The sequence below is a fragment of the Prosopis cineraria genome, unplaced genomic scaffold, assembly GCF_029017545.1.
Source record: "Prosopis cineraria cultivar Desert tree isolate PC_DT_omini unplaced genomic scaffold, ASM2901754v1 PC214, whole genome shotgun sequence".
NCBI lineage: Eukaryota > Viridiplantae > Streptophyta > Magnoliopsida > Fabales > Fabaceae > Prosopis > Prosopis cineraria.
Genome location: NW_026555541.1, coordinates 16376 through 32850, shown reverse-complemented (window position 1 = coordinate 32850; position 16475 = coordinate 16376). Strand labels below are relative to the sequence as shown.

The window sequence follows — 16475 nt, the reverse complement described above, 5'->3', positions numbered from 1 at the left end:
AATTTAATTAAAAGTGTCATATAATACCAGAAGTAATATGTATATGTAATTTCATGAGGATGAGACTTTTACATTTAATCATATATATTTAAGATTAAAATTATACGTTTCCATTTTACCAAAAAAAAAAAAATTATACGTTTTCAGATTATCACGCTCTTCCGCGCGTACACAAGCCTACACGCCCTATCCATAACATTCGCGTCGTCTTCACAGCTTATGTCTATAACGGTGAAAAAATCATTTTAATTTTCATCTAATTTAGTGTTCTTAATTTTACATGCAATTTTCTACTAGAAAAATGATCAATCTAGCTTGTATAAAAACATAACTAAGGCGCCTGTTCAAGATGAGAGAATTATAAATTGAGAATTATTTTTTATAATTAACCAAGCATGTAAAGTTTTTAAAATAAAGTGGTATATTTTTCTTAAAAAAATAAAGTCCAGAACATCAAGTTCTTGGGTTAATTATTTTTTTACTGAAAACTTGTTCTCCTATTCTGTAAAAAAAAAATCAAATTTTTTTTCCCAAAAAACTTGTCATCCTACGTTATCAAGTTGTTTAAATGGCATTTTCATCTTTCCATTTCTAGAGATATATTGACGCCGAAGGACAAGAGAAGGATGAAATGTTTTAATGTGACCCTATGACTTTTGTCCAGTTCGTCCTGATACTTCTCCCCAATTCCCCCTTATTTACGTCAGTCCTCGTAGGCTAGTATAGGTTTACGCCTCAACCGTAGATAATATGACAAACATTTTCTCAGATTAGATTATAGATGGCCAGTGAAATAATTAACAACTAACGGAAAGAAAGATGAAGGGACAATTATATTGAAATTCTATATAAAAAAATTAATTATTATAAAATTTATTAATAATTAAATTAAATTATAGTTGTCAATAAATTTTATAGTAATTAATTTTTTGTGTGAAACTTAACTGTAATTCTCCCAAAGATGAATTGATCAGAGAAGATATTGTACATTTAATTCAATAAATTAAAGGGGAAATATTAAAGTTTAAAGGATTTATTTTGTAGAGAATAAATTTTAAAAATTAAATCATAGTGAGAGAAAATTTTAACAGCTATTCGCTCCAATTCAAATTATAAGACATTTTTTCTAGCTCATATTGATTCAAAATATAAGATACTTCATAGGCTCAGAAGCATGGACACGGCAAAATGGCCGGCGTGTCCGTGTCGGATACGTATCCGACACGGACACGCGTTCAGGATGGGGGAACGGCTCGTCCCTTTTCCCAGTTTTCGGCAGACGCGGGTGGATGCGGGTCGAGATGGGCGGACGCGGGCAGACGCGAAACTCTGCGTTTTTCAGTTCCTTTTACTCAGTCCCAACTCCAGAAATTCGATGCCTTAACATTTTCAGCTCCAATCGACCCCCCTTCTCGTGTTTCGTGCTGTAGCTTCACCGCCTATGCTTCTAATTCTCGTTCTTCATCTCTCACGTTTATTCACGGTTCACGCTGCGTCGCTGCATCACCCGCTTTGCTCTGCCTCTGCCTATTCACGGTTCACATTTATTATCGACCGTCTGCTCTGCCTCTGCCTCACCGTCCTTCTTCAGCTTCATTGGTAATTTCTTCTGTATGGTCGGTCGCTTTTCAGCTTCATTTTCAATTCTTCTTGTTGTGCTACTGATGGAGATTTTATTATTATTATTATTGCATTATTGGATAATTTGTGTGCTGCTGATGGATATTTTATTATTATTATTATTGCATTATTGGATAATTTGCTCACTGCTGAACCGAGAGAGTTGTCTAGAGCAATTGAATTACTTATTTAAATTTTTTTTATTTAGATGGATTATTTTGTTTTGTGAAATATTGATTTATTTTAAATTTTTATTAGCTTTCTTCTTGTTAAAATTGCAGAATATTATTTAAAATTAAATCTATAATGGCTTCTAATTCTAGACCCGGTAGTAGTTCAGGAAGTGTGAATTCTCAATTTCAATCTAGCACTAAAAGACATCTTGAAATTATATTTTGTGATGGCATTAGACATTTTGAAATTGTGTTTTTGAACATCCAAATATTTAATATTTAATTATTTATATAGCCGTACCCGTATCCTAAAATTTTAAAAAATAACCGTGTCCGCGTATCGTATCGTATCGTACCCGACACTCGTACCTGTATCGGTGCTTCTTAGTTCATAGGTTTTGAATTCTTTTTCCTATTTTACTCTTGTATTTATTAACTTAGTTTGTTGCGCAATATTTATTACATTTTTCTCACTTTTTATGATAGCTAAAACTCTATTGGTTTACAAGGAGAACCGTGCTTTCTCATAATATAATACTCAATTAAAAAAATGTTATCTCTCTCATTTAATTTATTATTGACAAATGGGGGAAGTATAAAAGAAAAAACTTGTGATATTTTTAATTAAAAATAAGAATATAATTGAATTTTATTAGTATTCAAATTATGATTAAAAATATCTTATATTTTGAATTGGAAGGAGTAAAAGTTTTCCATTGTTTGTAATTAAATTATTTATCATTCTCTCTTTTCTTTTTCTTGGTATATAACGGGCACCTTACATTTTTTCGGCTGCCTTTTGCTCATATTGTTCATAAATTGTTTCAATAAAGCCAAGCAATTTTGCAAGATAATAATTATAAAATAAAAATTATGACTGGCCAAGAGTTATCTCTCTCTCTCTCTCTCTCTCTCTCTCTCTATATATATATATATATATGCTTATTACAACAAAGTTGGGTGGTGGTTGGATGATTTATCTGCTCCCCATTAATTAACTTGCCAACTACCATGCCTTTCTTTTAAAATAGATCCTCAGTTTCCTTTTATAGAATACTCTTTGCTCATGTTCTATTCATAAGCTATTTTTAACATTTTATTAAAATCAAAAAAATATTAAACCTCATTAAGCCCATTTTAAAATTTAATAAATTTTTACATCTATTCTTAATAAGGACAAAAAATAATTAATTAGGAGTAAAAGAGCCAACTGGCCCCTAAATTGTGGTCTAAGAGTGTATGAGATGCTAAACTCATTGTTGATGCAACTTCCTTTCAACTTTAAAAATAGTATAATTTAATCTCTATTATTAATAAAAGTTAACTTTGGTTGTTAGTTGACAAAAAAGGATAAAAAGTTATAAAAAAGGACCAATAAATTTTTTTAATCATTTTCTATAAATTTTTGAGTCCTTGTCTTTAATTTTTAGGTCATTTATGGTACTTTTATGGTCCTTTTCTATAATTTGAGGTCATTTTTTTAATTATTTTTTATCAATTAATGATTAACATTAATTTTTATTAATAGTAAAAGTCAGGTTATGTTATTTTTAAAAGTTAAAAAAATATTATTATGCAAAAAAAAATTAAGGTCTCAAATGCTCCCTGACCTATAGTTTATAAATCAATTTACTCTTTTACCTTGTAATAAGGACATAAAGATAAAGATAAATATAAAAAAATAGTGAAGTGCTTTATAAATATGAAAAAAAACAAATCTTCTCCCTTGACTAGAAAAGTATTTTTTTAAAAGTAATTTGATGTTTCAAAATAAAATATATATTTCAAAAATAAAGCTTTAATAATGATGATTATTTTAATATTACCCCTCAATATTATATATTGTATAGTCCTTTAATTTTATTTATAAGGCAGGAAATTACTAAACATCTCAATAATTATTATTTTTATTTTTATTTTTTTTTTGCCGCTATTAATGTAATATTCATCCAAGTGACTAGGTGTCTCGTCAAACTAATAATGAGTCTAGTGCTATCATCTGATTAAGTACTATTCTCAATAAAAGCACGGTGAAGCATCAATCCTACGCATGTCACGTCTACGCTATAAATAGGGCTTAATTGTTTACGTATGTGAATGCAATATTCGGCAATATCACTGCTACTACTTAGCTTGCAGGAATATGTGGAGGCTGAAGATAGCAGAAGGAGGGAACGATCCTTATATTTACAGTACAAACAACTTCGTGGGGAGGCAGATTTGGGAGTTTCATGCGGAAGATGGAACCAAAGAGGAAAGAGATGAAGCAGAAGCTGCTCGTCGCAACTTCTCCTCCAATCGCTTACGTTTCAAAGCCTGCCCTGATCTTTTATGGCGATTTCAGGTTCCTCTTTGGTTTTCTGATATAAGACGAGATCTTTCAAATACATTGTATAATCGTGATCATGTTGTGCATGCATGATCTGATGGGGATGTCTTCCTGATGATGAACTATTCCTGTGTTTAACTCTGCATATCCTTCACATCTAGATATATATATATATATATAGCACTCTCTTGTCTGGTTCTGATTTTTGTCTGTTTGACTGATCACAATAATTAATAGCATTATCAGGTCTCTCTCACCCATACCTGCTGCGAGTTATTAAACCATAGCTTTGCTGAGCGAACACCATATATTCTATCCTGATCTGTCATGCAAAACCAGGTCCCAAAAAATAAACAACCATGTATATATCATCATAAAGTCCTACAGAGATGTGATTGAACATTTTTTAAAATTTTTCTGGAATGAAGTGTTGTAGAACCGTGATACAACTACAGAATAAGAGAAGAGACAGAAGAATAAAATTTCAGAAAAATATCATTTTTTTAAAGGATTAAATTTATAAGGTATATATATGATTGAATAAACTTTTACTTTTTATTATATATATATATATATATATATATCATTTTATTAGTATGTAATATTTACTGGCAAAAAATAAAAAATACTTAGAAGCACTCATTCATTATGTGTGTTTGTGAATGATGATGTATATCAAGTACTTTTTGAAAGAGTTTATAAAACTAAACTAACTACTATGAAGTTTGAAAAAAAATACAGATAAATAACTTGAAGTATAAAGATTAATTATCTGTGCTTATATTAAAAAAATAATCCAAGACTTAAGTAAGATAAATCAACAAAGATTAAGAAAAGGAAAAAGAAGAAAGCAACAAAAAACTCTTACTGAAGTTACTGAAAACCAAGAAGTCCCATGTCGAAAGACTGCGTGTATGTACTCCATTGAGTTTTTTGCCCGTAACTGTGATGGAATAGGGGTTGAGTCGCGTAAATTGAAAAATTACAACTCTTGGCCCACGTGAAAATTACAAGTTTGCCTTAAAAAAAGAACTTGGATTCGGTTTAGCTAATTGATTGTTGACTTGACCTGTTTGTCAACTGCCCAGTTTAGGGGTGACCAAGCTGGATCAAAAGTTAATTCCTTGTTCCATTGGATGAATCAATGGGTTCAGTTCGGCTTTTAAAATCTTTTTTATAACCATAATAAAAATAATTTTTAAAATAATTTTTATTTTAATTTTCTATAATAGTTTTGAACTGTTTAAGTCAGTTGTTTCTTGTTTTTTCATTATACTTCAGACCTGGTCAAGTTAAATTTAATAATTTAAATTTATTTATGTATTTATTGTTTAATATAATAATAAATTTTCATTATAGTTGTTTACACATATGATGATTGGAAGTAATTGTCTAGTTTCTCATTATAAAATCTCTAATATTCTTTATGATTGTGAAGAGTGGGTAGTTTTGGGAGAATTAATGCCAAAATGAGCATGGATATTCAGAAGAATCAAAATAGTCTATAATTATCTAATGTTCACGCGTGGGGTTGCTATTTCAATAAAAGTTGAGTCTATCTTCAAGAATAGTCATAACGAGCAATTTAGAATTTGGGAATAATTGCAACAGCACGTTAACCGTGTGTTCTGGTGAAGGGTCTAATCTTTGAACAGGGACTTTATCTCTTTACAGTACATATCTGTAGATACTGCAAAAGAGGGCTGTTTCCCCTAAATTAACTCTTATCTTCAATTGAGAGAATTCAACTTAAATTCGAAGTAATATGTGCTCACAGAGAACGAATGATGATCTGCTTTAAGAAAAAAGACAAAATCTTACACCTACATAAAAATTATTGGAAGAATTTCATTAAAAGATCATAAATGTGACATTATTATAAATGACTTTAAAATTTCATTGCAAGAATTCAGGCTGAAGTGAAATTAAAATGATAGGCAAAATGATTGAAATAACTTTTTTGAATTAAAATATTTACTTTACATATTAATTCCCTGTAGTTGCTTTTTAAAATATTTACTTTATATGTTATAATTCTTGACATTACTTGATAACTTGTAAACATGTAAAGTAAATATTTTAACAAGTAATTAAATAAAAAACTAACAAGTAATATTACACATTTAACAAGTAGATTAATTGAATTAACAAGCTATCAAATAATTTTAGGTAATTAACATGTTAGGTAAAAGAGAATTTTTGGTTTTGAAATATTCTTTGAAGATCATCTAACACCCTAAATTATTGGTCAAAGCATTTTTGTCCTTGCCACTAAATTCCCTAACGATCAACATTGAAGTCTTAGTTGGTATTTTCTAACAGTCAACATTGGGAATTAGACATCAAGGGCAAATATGGTCCATTTTAATTACTTTAAGAAAAAATCACATTGACCAATATTTTAAAGTGTTGGCTTATTGGGTGCTTCTCAGAGAATATTTTAGGAAAAAAAATACACATATACCCTAACATGTAAAAGTGAATATTTTAACTAGTAACTATAGGAAATATAATTAATTAACATGTAAAGTAAAGATTTTAACTCAAGAAGGTTATTTCAGTTGTGTCTAACATTTTAATTTCAGTTCAAGCCTAACTTCTTGCATTGAAATTTCATATTTATTTGAAATTCATTTGTAATAATGTCACATCTCTAGTCCTTAAATAAAACTCTCCTTATAAAATTTGTGCTTATCACAAGAAGGGAAAATGTCAGTTAAATCATGATAAAATTTTAAAAAATTATAAATATTAATTTAAATAATTACAAATTTAAGATTTTTAATTATAAATAAAAATAATTAATTTTTTTATTTGAGACTTTTTTGTAATTACAAATAAGCTGTACACATCTTTCCATGTGATGCAGTTTTTAAGAGACAAGAATTTCAAACAAACAATACCTTGCATGAAGATAAAGGATGAAGAGGAAATAACATGTGACAAAGTCATGAACACAATTAAAAGAGCAACACATTACTTGTGTGCATTGCAAGCTAGTGATGGCCATTGGCCTGCTCAAATTGCTGGACCCCTCTTCTCTATTCAACTTTTGGTAAGTTTATTTCACACTCTTCATATTCCTCATATATTAATGGAAAATGTAAAAGCACACAAAATTCATGGTGAATTAATGTTGCAGGTATTTGTTATGTATATTACGCGGCAGTTTGATGCCATGCTTCCTAACGAGTATCAAAAAGAGATCTTACGTTTCTTATACAATCACCAGGTGAGGTATATTAAATTTATCTCATTCATTAAATTGTCATTGTCAAAATTTGAAATGAACTAACTCAAGGATGGAATTGAAGAATGAAGATGGAGGATGGGGATTGCAATTAGAAAGTCCTAGCTGCATGTTTTGCACAGCACTAAGCTACATATGTATTCGCATTCTAGGAAAAGGGCCTCATGAAGGAGAAGATAATGCTTGTGTTAGAGCTCGAAAATGGATTCTTGATCATGGTGGTGTCACCTACATACCCTCTTGGGGAAAGATCTGGCTTTCTGTATGTTTCTTTTATTGACCCTCGCTAGTTTCTGCCATGAGAACAAGTTTAAATAAAGAGTCCATCCTAAAAGACTAATATATTGAATGAGAAAGCCCCTCACACTTATAAACTACTACACTTTACTTGTGAGGCTTTCTAATATAAGACTTATCATAGAAATTGAATGGCCAACTCAATCTTTATTACTTCCATCTTCATATTATATATAGATACTTGGCGTATATGAATGGTATGGAACTAACCTAATGCCCCCTGAGTTTTGGCTCTTGCCTTCATATGTTCATGGTACGTACTCTATATGGCTTTAATTTGGCTCTACCTTACCTAATCTCAATTAGCTGATCTCTTCTACCTTAGATAAACTGTGGTTCTTTGCACGAACAACCTTCTTGCCAATGTCTTACTTATATGGCAAAAGGTTTGTGGGACCAATCACACCACTTATTCTTCAATTGAGGCAAGAACTTCATGTCCAACCTTACCATCAAATCAATTGGAACAAAGCTCGACACCTTTGTGCAAAGGTCATATATTGTCTCTAATTTCATTAGCATGTATTGATATATTCACACACCTCTAGTTGATTTTCCATTGCTTTGGACCAATGAAGATTAGAATGTTTAAACATCGCAGGAGGATCTTCGTTGGCACCATCCCTTGATACAAGATCTCATGTGGGATGGTTTGTATCTAGTAATTGAACCAATTCTTTCCCGTTGGCCCTTCAATAAATGGCTTAGAGAGAAGGCTCTTCAAGTAACAAGAAAGTATATATGCTACGAAAATGAGAATACCCGATACATAACCTCTTCATGCGTGGAGAAGGTATCATTTCCATATTCAATAAATAAACAGGAAAATGACAGTTGCAAGACCCTGTTAGAGAATTAATAACAATTAAAGACCTCTAATTTGCTATAATTAAAAATGAATTCAATAGACTGGAATGCCCCTCTAATTAGTTACTTGTAAATCCTGAGAAAATCGGTTGTAAATTTATAAGTAGTTGCTTGTGACAGTTGTCAAGAATTGTCAACAAAGGAATTTGGTCATTCCATGAGATTTCAAAAATTAAAAGTATGTAACTATTATTAATCCTCTAAAATGGTTTGCAACTGTAATTTCCCCAAAATAAACCTTTAAATAAATTGAAATTAATTTGAGATAGATATAATTCTAATATTTAAGCAATGAACATTTCTACACTTGTCACAGGTTTTGTGTATGGTTGCATGTTGGGCTGAAGATCCAAATGGAGATGCCTTCAAAAAGCATCTTGCTAGGCTTCCGGATGTTTTATGGGTTTCAGAAGATGGAATGACTATGCAGGTGAAATTAAGAGATAAATAATGATAGAAAATACGACAATTAAATAATTTAAGCTACAAAAGCATTTTTTGTCATATAATAATGTTTGATTTTTGAGTAAACTATAAACGTTCAGGTTTTATATTTAAATGCAGAGTCCCGGTAGCCAGACGTAGGACGCTAGTTTTGCCATTCAAGCTTTGCTTGCCACTAACCTGGTTGAGGAAATTGGTCCCACGCTTGAGAAAGGACATTACTTTATCAAGCAATCTCAAGTTCAGTTCATTCTAACTGAGAAACCTTGCTATCATTGACTCAACTTCTTCACATTATATATGTTCATGTACATTAAAATCCACACGCATGCATGTAAACACAAACAAACTAATTTTTTTATTACAAATAACAATATGGTCAGGTTAAAGACAACCCTCCTGGTAATTTCAAGGGCATGTATCGTCACATTTCTAAAGGGGCATGGACCTTCTCTGATGGAGACCAAGCATTACAGGTTTCAGATTGCACAGCAGAAGCTTTAAAGGTTAACTCTAGTTACTTAATTATGTCACCTGAAAGTTAACCTTCATGTGCTTTGTTGTTGCAATATAATTAAGATGATTGCTTCTTTCAGTGTTGCCTTCTGTTATCAAAGCTACCTCCAGAAATTGTGGGTGAAAAGATAGAACCTGAAAGATTATATGACGCCGTCAACATAATATTGTCACTTCAAGTGAGTGTTTTTGAACTTTAACCACCAATTTGGTGTGGAAAATAATATCTAATTAAAGGCATTTTGGATCTGTTTTATTTCAGAGTAAAAATGGTGGTTTAGCAGCTTGGGAACCAATCAAGGGTCAAAAGTGGTTAGAAGTAAGAACTTTCTATATCTAGCTTCTTTTCTCGTTTTAATTAAGTGAACTTTTCGCCATTCAATGTGTTATTGAATATTGAACTTTTTTTTGTTTGGAAAAGTAGAAGCTGAATCCCATAGAGTTTTATGAGGACAATGTGGTTGAGCATGAAACTATTGAATGTACTGGATCAGCAATTGAAGCTTTAGTTTTGTTTAAAAAGTTGTATCCAACACACCAAAGAGAAGAGATCGAGAATTTCATTACCAAAGCTATCAGATTCCTTAAGGATTCTCAAACAGAAGATGGTTCATGGAATGGATTCTGGGGAATTTGTTTTATTTATGGAACAATGTTTGCACTTTCTGGACTTGATGCAGCTAATAATACTTACAACAACTCAGCTACCATTCGCAAAGCTGTGAATTTTCTCTGTACAATACAAAACAATGATGGTGGTTGGGGAGAGAGTTATCTTTCATGTGCCGAACAGGTTTAATTAATTTTATCCACTTTGAATTCTGAAAAAAAAATTATATATCATCATGTGGTGATTAGTAATTAGTTTGGTTTTCTTCTACTTGAATGATCTTGTGATTAATTAATGTTTCAGAAATATATCCCACTTGAAGGAAACCGATCAAATGTAGTACAAACTACATGGGCTATGATGGGCCTAATTTATGCTGGACAAGTAAGTCAAACATAGTTTTCCTCTCTTGAGAGTTGAGATATCCTCTCTTGGTGAATTTTCATTTATATTCTCTCTTAATTACATGTTAATTAATTTTTGATTTTTTTAAAAAATTGTTAATGTCTTAATTCTTTTTAAAATTTTCCCTTGAGTATATAATAAATATAATACTTGACTTATTCAAAATACCATCATTAATTACTTAATAAAATAAGGGTGTAATTAAATATATATATATATATATATATAACACCTATTCAATGTCCTAATTTTTTAAACTAAATAAGACTTTTAGAAAATCCTTAATATAAAGCACTTCAAATTACCTCATCAGAACCAAAAAAAGCTAGTTAAATCATTAACTTTATTTGAAAATGAAATAAATTTCTAAAATTACACCCATATTTAAATGAAAAATTACCAAATTTACATAACATTATCTTTCATAGTTAATAACTTTAAATGGGGGTAATATTAAAACTTAATTAATATTCTATATTAAGTGATTTATAATAATCAAGAATTATCCATTTATTTTAGAAGGTATCTCATAAAAAAAAAACAAAAAGGAGGTTGTTTGTGCGTGTGTGTGAAAGCGCGCCCACATAAATATATATATATATATATATATATATATGAAATTTCAAACTACATATGTTGCATTTCATTGGATAGATGGAGAGAGACCCAACTCCTCTTAACCGTGGAGCAAAGTTCCTCATCAATTCTCAGTTGGAAGATGGCGACTGGCCACAACAAGTGAGTTTTTTAAATTTACCTGTTCACGCATTCTTTTGATTGGCATAATAAATTATTAAAGTAATTATAAGTTTTTGATTGATTAATTAATGTATGGATGGTTCTGACTTTTAATTTATTATATATATGTTCAGGAATTGACGGGAGCATCGCTGAAACACTGCATGCTACACTATCCAATGTATAGAAATGTATTTCCCACGTGGGCTCTCTCGGAATATCACAAGCGACTTTCGTACGTGGCTCTTTGATATGTTTGCCCAAGATATCCTTAAAGCCGACAGTTATGGGATTAATTTTTAAAAAATTTAAGCGTTATTTAAAGAGTTATTCTCTTTCAATTAATATCTTTTTATACATACATGCAATAATTAAATCTTAAAATGATACTTAAGAGGGCTAAACCACTATCATTTATGCCACATCCACTTGGTGACTCTTTGATATATTGCTTATGCTTATATATGTGCGCACAATTATCTTATCTTAATATTATATATAATGAATAATATTGTTATTAATTTTGAACGAGTTATTGTCATTGTTAATATGTTGTTGTTAATTTTAGACAAATTATTATTGTTGTTACTATCTAAATAATATTCCCTCTATCCTAAATTATAAGACACTTTTTAAAAAAAAATTTGCATCTCAAAATATAGACATTTTAATAAAAGCAAGGTTTCATTAATGATAGTTTTTTAATATTATCCATTCCTTATATTCTTTATTTTTAATATTCTTTTATCAATGACTATTAAATGAAAGGTATTTTTAAAAGTTTATATTTTTGTCTTAAAAAAGAAGGGTTGTAAAGTGTATTTAATAAACTTTATTGATATATAAAATTTTATCTAAAAGTGTTTTATAATTTGAGACAGAGGGAGTAATTTGTCAATATTTGAACATGACTTGTCAATATTTAAAAAATAAGGTGTTCATTTCTAGTTTATTCTATTTTTTTACAACTTTTTCATTGAATATGAACTAATTATTAATATTATGTCCAATAAAGTAATACACGTATTATAAATTTAATTTTCAAGCACTTCCATAAGTTGTTTATTCTGGATGAATTATTTATTATTAATATCTAAATAATAATTTGTTAATATTTGAATATAACTTGTTAATATATAAAAAAAGTTATTAGTTTCTAATTTTTTTCATTTTATACAATATGTTCCTTGAATATCAATAAATTATTAACATCCAAGATATATGAGAACTTCCTTACAAAGTGCTCCTATTGAATGCTAATTTTTTTAATGGTTAACAACTGCTCATTCAATCCTCTTTACAAATCATCTCTATCAATTTCATCAATGCCAATGCAAACAAAGTTAAAAAAATAAAAGTGTATAAAATTCTAAATATGTCCTCATATAACAAATCAAAAAAATAATGGTATATTAATTTCTCTCTCTTATGAAGTGTAATTTTAAAAATATTTTTCAAATATTCCCTAACAAATTGCATCATAACTTATGAATAGGATTAATAAACCTTTGAAAATGTATTTTATAAATGGAATTGGAGGAAGTAAGTCTTTTTCATACAGGAATGCTTATGGATTTTTTTATTAGAAAAATAAAAATGTTAAACACTCATGAAACGCTTTTTTTTTTATAAACCTTGCTTGATCCAAAATATATTATCAAGCATTGGATAATTTTTATATTTATTTTTTTAATTATACTTCTACTTCATTTATTACTTTTTTTGTACAAATTATGCGTTGAAATTTTAATTATTATTATCAACACTTTTATATAGGGTATTTAATGAAGGTATAAATAAAAAGATGTTATTATTTTTAACAATTTAAATTTTCAATTAATATTATTTATAAACAGTGAATTAGTTAACTATGATTTACATTATAGTTAGAATAGAGTTCAGGTTCTTGTGTAAATTAATCACTTGATGAAGAAGAACGGAGAAAAAGGAGAAAAAGAAAAAGAAAACTCAAATTTACTATCCAATAAAGTAGATAAGATATCATATTAATTGAATCATGAAATAAAAAAAAGAATTGAGCCATTGTAATTTTGCTGATTTCAAACAATTTCAAATCCTCAGCCTTTCTTTTAATATTATTTGACCATATAATTGGGTCCATTGTCCTCAGGCAAGAAATCTTGTTTTTGTAATTTCTATCCTGGCCACTTTTCTGCCTTGTTGCACTCATTGATGATCTGAAACAACAAAGTCGTATTACTTAAAACATGGGTTTATAAACAGACTCATTGTAATATCTAATGGCTTGTGTGTTATTGTACCAATCCTTTATCCTGAGGGAGACGAGAATCCACATACATGATCAAGAATGCACTTCAACAGATTTCTTATAGCTCGTTCTCTTGCTTCTTCATCTTTATATCCATTCTCAATTGGATCCACATGCTGTAAGATTAAAATATATATTATGATAGTGATAAAAAATGCACTGCTATAGCAAGACAAGCAGCATCATTGGACGATAAATCCCTGATATCAATTGCTTCAATTCTTAATTGACAACATAAAAAAAGTGAAGTAAAGTAACATGTAATTAGGAGAAACAATAGGACTACCTGGATAACTAATGCACAGGACTGTGTAGTAACCAAAAAGTTCTTATCTAGAGGAACTTTCTTATGCCAAAACCGCTCATATATCAAAACTGCAATGGTGTTGTCAAACTTCTCTCCCGGTGGAACCAAGTTCATATCAACTATAGTTCTTCCTTGATTTTGACTGACAGCACTTGCACCCATTGTCTTCACCCAACTCTATTCTAAATATGTGCCTGATGCAACCTCAATCTCTAAATTCATTCATTACTAGAAAAATACATAAGGTGCAACATTCAAGATAAGTTTGACTTTCATGGGAAAGACACAGCCACAAGGTGAACCAAAAGGGGTTGCAATGAGTAGGTCTATACAAATTTAGTCATAACCTTCTAGAGACCTCATGTTAAAATGAGTATATAATAAGTTACATATTAGGAGGGCAAATGAAAATGCAATCATGCAGTCCAATCAGGTAAATAAATTATTTGACAGCATTCAAACCTTTAATTTAGCTGCTAATTAATCTTATTTACTGCTACCAGCATTCATGAAGTTCTCGACTTTGGCTGCCAATTAATCTCATTCACTGCTACCTCCACAAGAATCCCATCCAAGAGTTAGTTCATAGACAACTCAAGATTCAAATTGCAAGTATGAGAACGGTTTCCTTTCCCATAAAACTGTTAGAAAGATTCAAAATTTTTTCTACCCTCCAAATGATGAATCAAGGCTGTAAGAAATAAATGGAAGGGTGGCATACCTTGCCATTATCCAGAACTTGAGCTCAAGGGAGAGATCTGCAATGTCTAGCTTTTCTAATCTTTCTCAGTATTCTCTAATTATTTACTCTCTGAACTGATCGTGGAGACATTTTTTAAGTCTAAGCAGTTTGGGTTCGACTATTATTGCCGAACTGGGGAGTGTTAGGACTAGATTTCACTGAAGCCGTCATTCTTACCTAGATCATCATTGCCTAAGACCAATGACATAGGGAAGAGTGACCATAAAAGGAAAAAGCTATGAATCATTCTATTTTAGGTGAAAACATTTTCCCTGTATAAAATGTTCATATGGAAAACAATGACTCACCATTCTTGTCGGCCATCCTCACAAATTCTGTTGTGGGTAACCAAATCTTTTTTTCAGACTCAATAATATAGTCATTGAATGTATGACGGGCAGGACCATTCTTAAATAAACAGTTGAGATTATTACCATTACATAGAAATGATCTTAAAAAATTAGGAAGGGTGAAAGAATCTATATATATATATATATATATATATTGTTAATAAACAGAAACCTAAACAAAGCAAATGGTGTGTCCTTTAGGATGGAGGAGAATTTCCAGTAGAGAAAGCCGCCCTTAACTTCCTTCTCGAGGGGACTAACATAAGTGATGAGTCCAATGACATCTAAGAGGAATGAGTAATAGTAAGAGGTAATTAGCAGGAGGACAAATAGATAACCTCTTCAAATTTAAAATGGAGGGAAAAAACAGAGGGGGCCAAATAGAGGTACATAAAACAAAGTTGAATAAAATTTTAAGAAAGTAATAAAGGATGAATAGATAATAAAATACTTGGCGTCTGCGATACTTTGACGAGTGGATACGAAGATGAACTGTGATGAATACGAAGAGGGATCATGGGAACGAAGCTCGACCTCCATAAATTGGAAATGATATGAAAACTTTTGAATCGCTGGGCAGTAACTGAAGGGATTATTAGAATAAGCATTGGGAATAGGGGAAGATGTGAATGAAGTTGTAGAAATTGTTGAAGTTAATACACCCGTTTGAAATGAGAAATGGCATTTATGAGAATGCGAAAGGTAAATGGGGAAGATAGAACACTTGGTAGAAGAACAAATCCAATAAACCGCATAAGAGAATTGAAATTGAACCAAAGTAGGTTGACCAATGGGATTGAATATATGCTAACCAATTAGAGACCAATTACAAGATTTGTTAATATATATTGATAATGAAATTGAACCAAAGTAGGTTGGCCAATGGGAATGAATATATGCTGTACCAATTAGAGACCAATTACAAGATTTGTTAATATATATTGATTTAATAGAGAATGAATGATTGATTTGCTTTAAAGAAAAAACAAAAATCTTATACCCACATATAAAACGTGTGTTTATTAATTACATGAAATGTGAATGACAATTAAGTTCTAAAAAATAATAATAATGACAATTAGGTTCTTATAAATGACAAAATTTTCTAAAAACAATAAGTTGTAAATATTGATTTAAAATAATTACTCATGCAGGATTTTCAGTTACAGATAAGACATTTAAGTTTTAAATGTAACTCTTAGTTTGCAATTGAGATTGTTATTCACAAATGTTTGAATTAATATATAGGGGCTTTAGCATATTTAGCCAACATTATGTGGCTAAATAAAACTAATAACCCACCTTTTCCTAAATTAAGAGAATGGCCGTTTGTTAATTTCCTTATGTACCAAAAGATGAAATAACCCTTAAACACTACAATACCTTAATTGCCTTTCTCAAAGCAAAGACTTAGAGACTTGGCGATGAACGCAAAGGCAAGGCAAATCAGAGCTCTGCATTCATCTGGGAAAACATACGAACATAAGGCGAGGCGAGGCAGACTAGCTGCTATAAATTCAGGGTGAAAAATCACAAA

The 16475-nt window shown here is 30.3% G+C and overlaps 1 pseudogene; it reads left to right on the top strand.

The window, feature by feature from the left end:
- The first annotated feature begins 3909 nt into the window (after positions 1-3909).
- LOC129295910 (beta-amyrin synthase-like) lies at positions 3910-11686 on the top strand (annotated as a pseudogene).
- The last annotated feature ends 4789 nt before the right edge of the window (positions 11687-16475 follow it).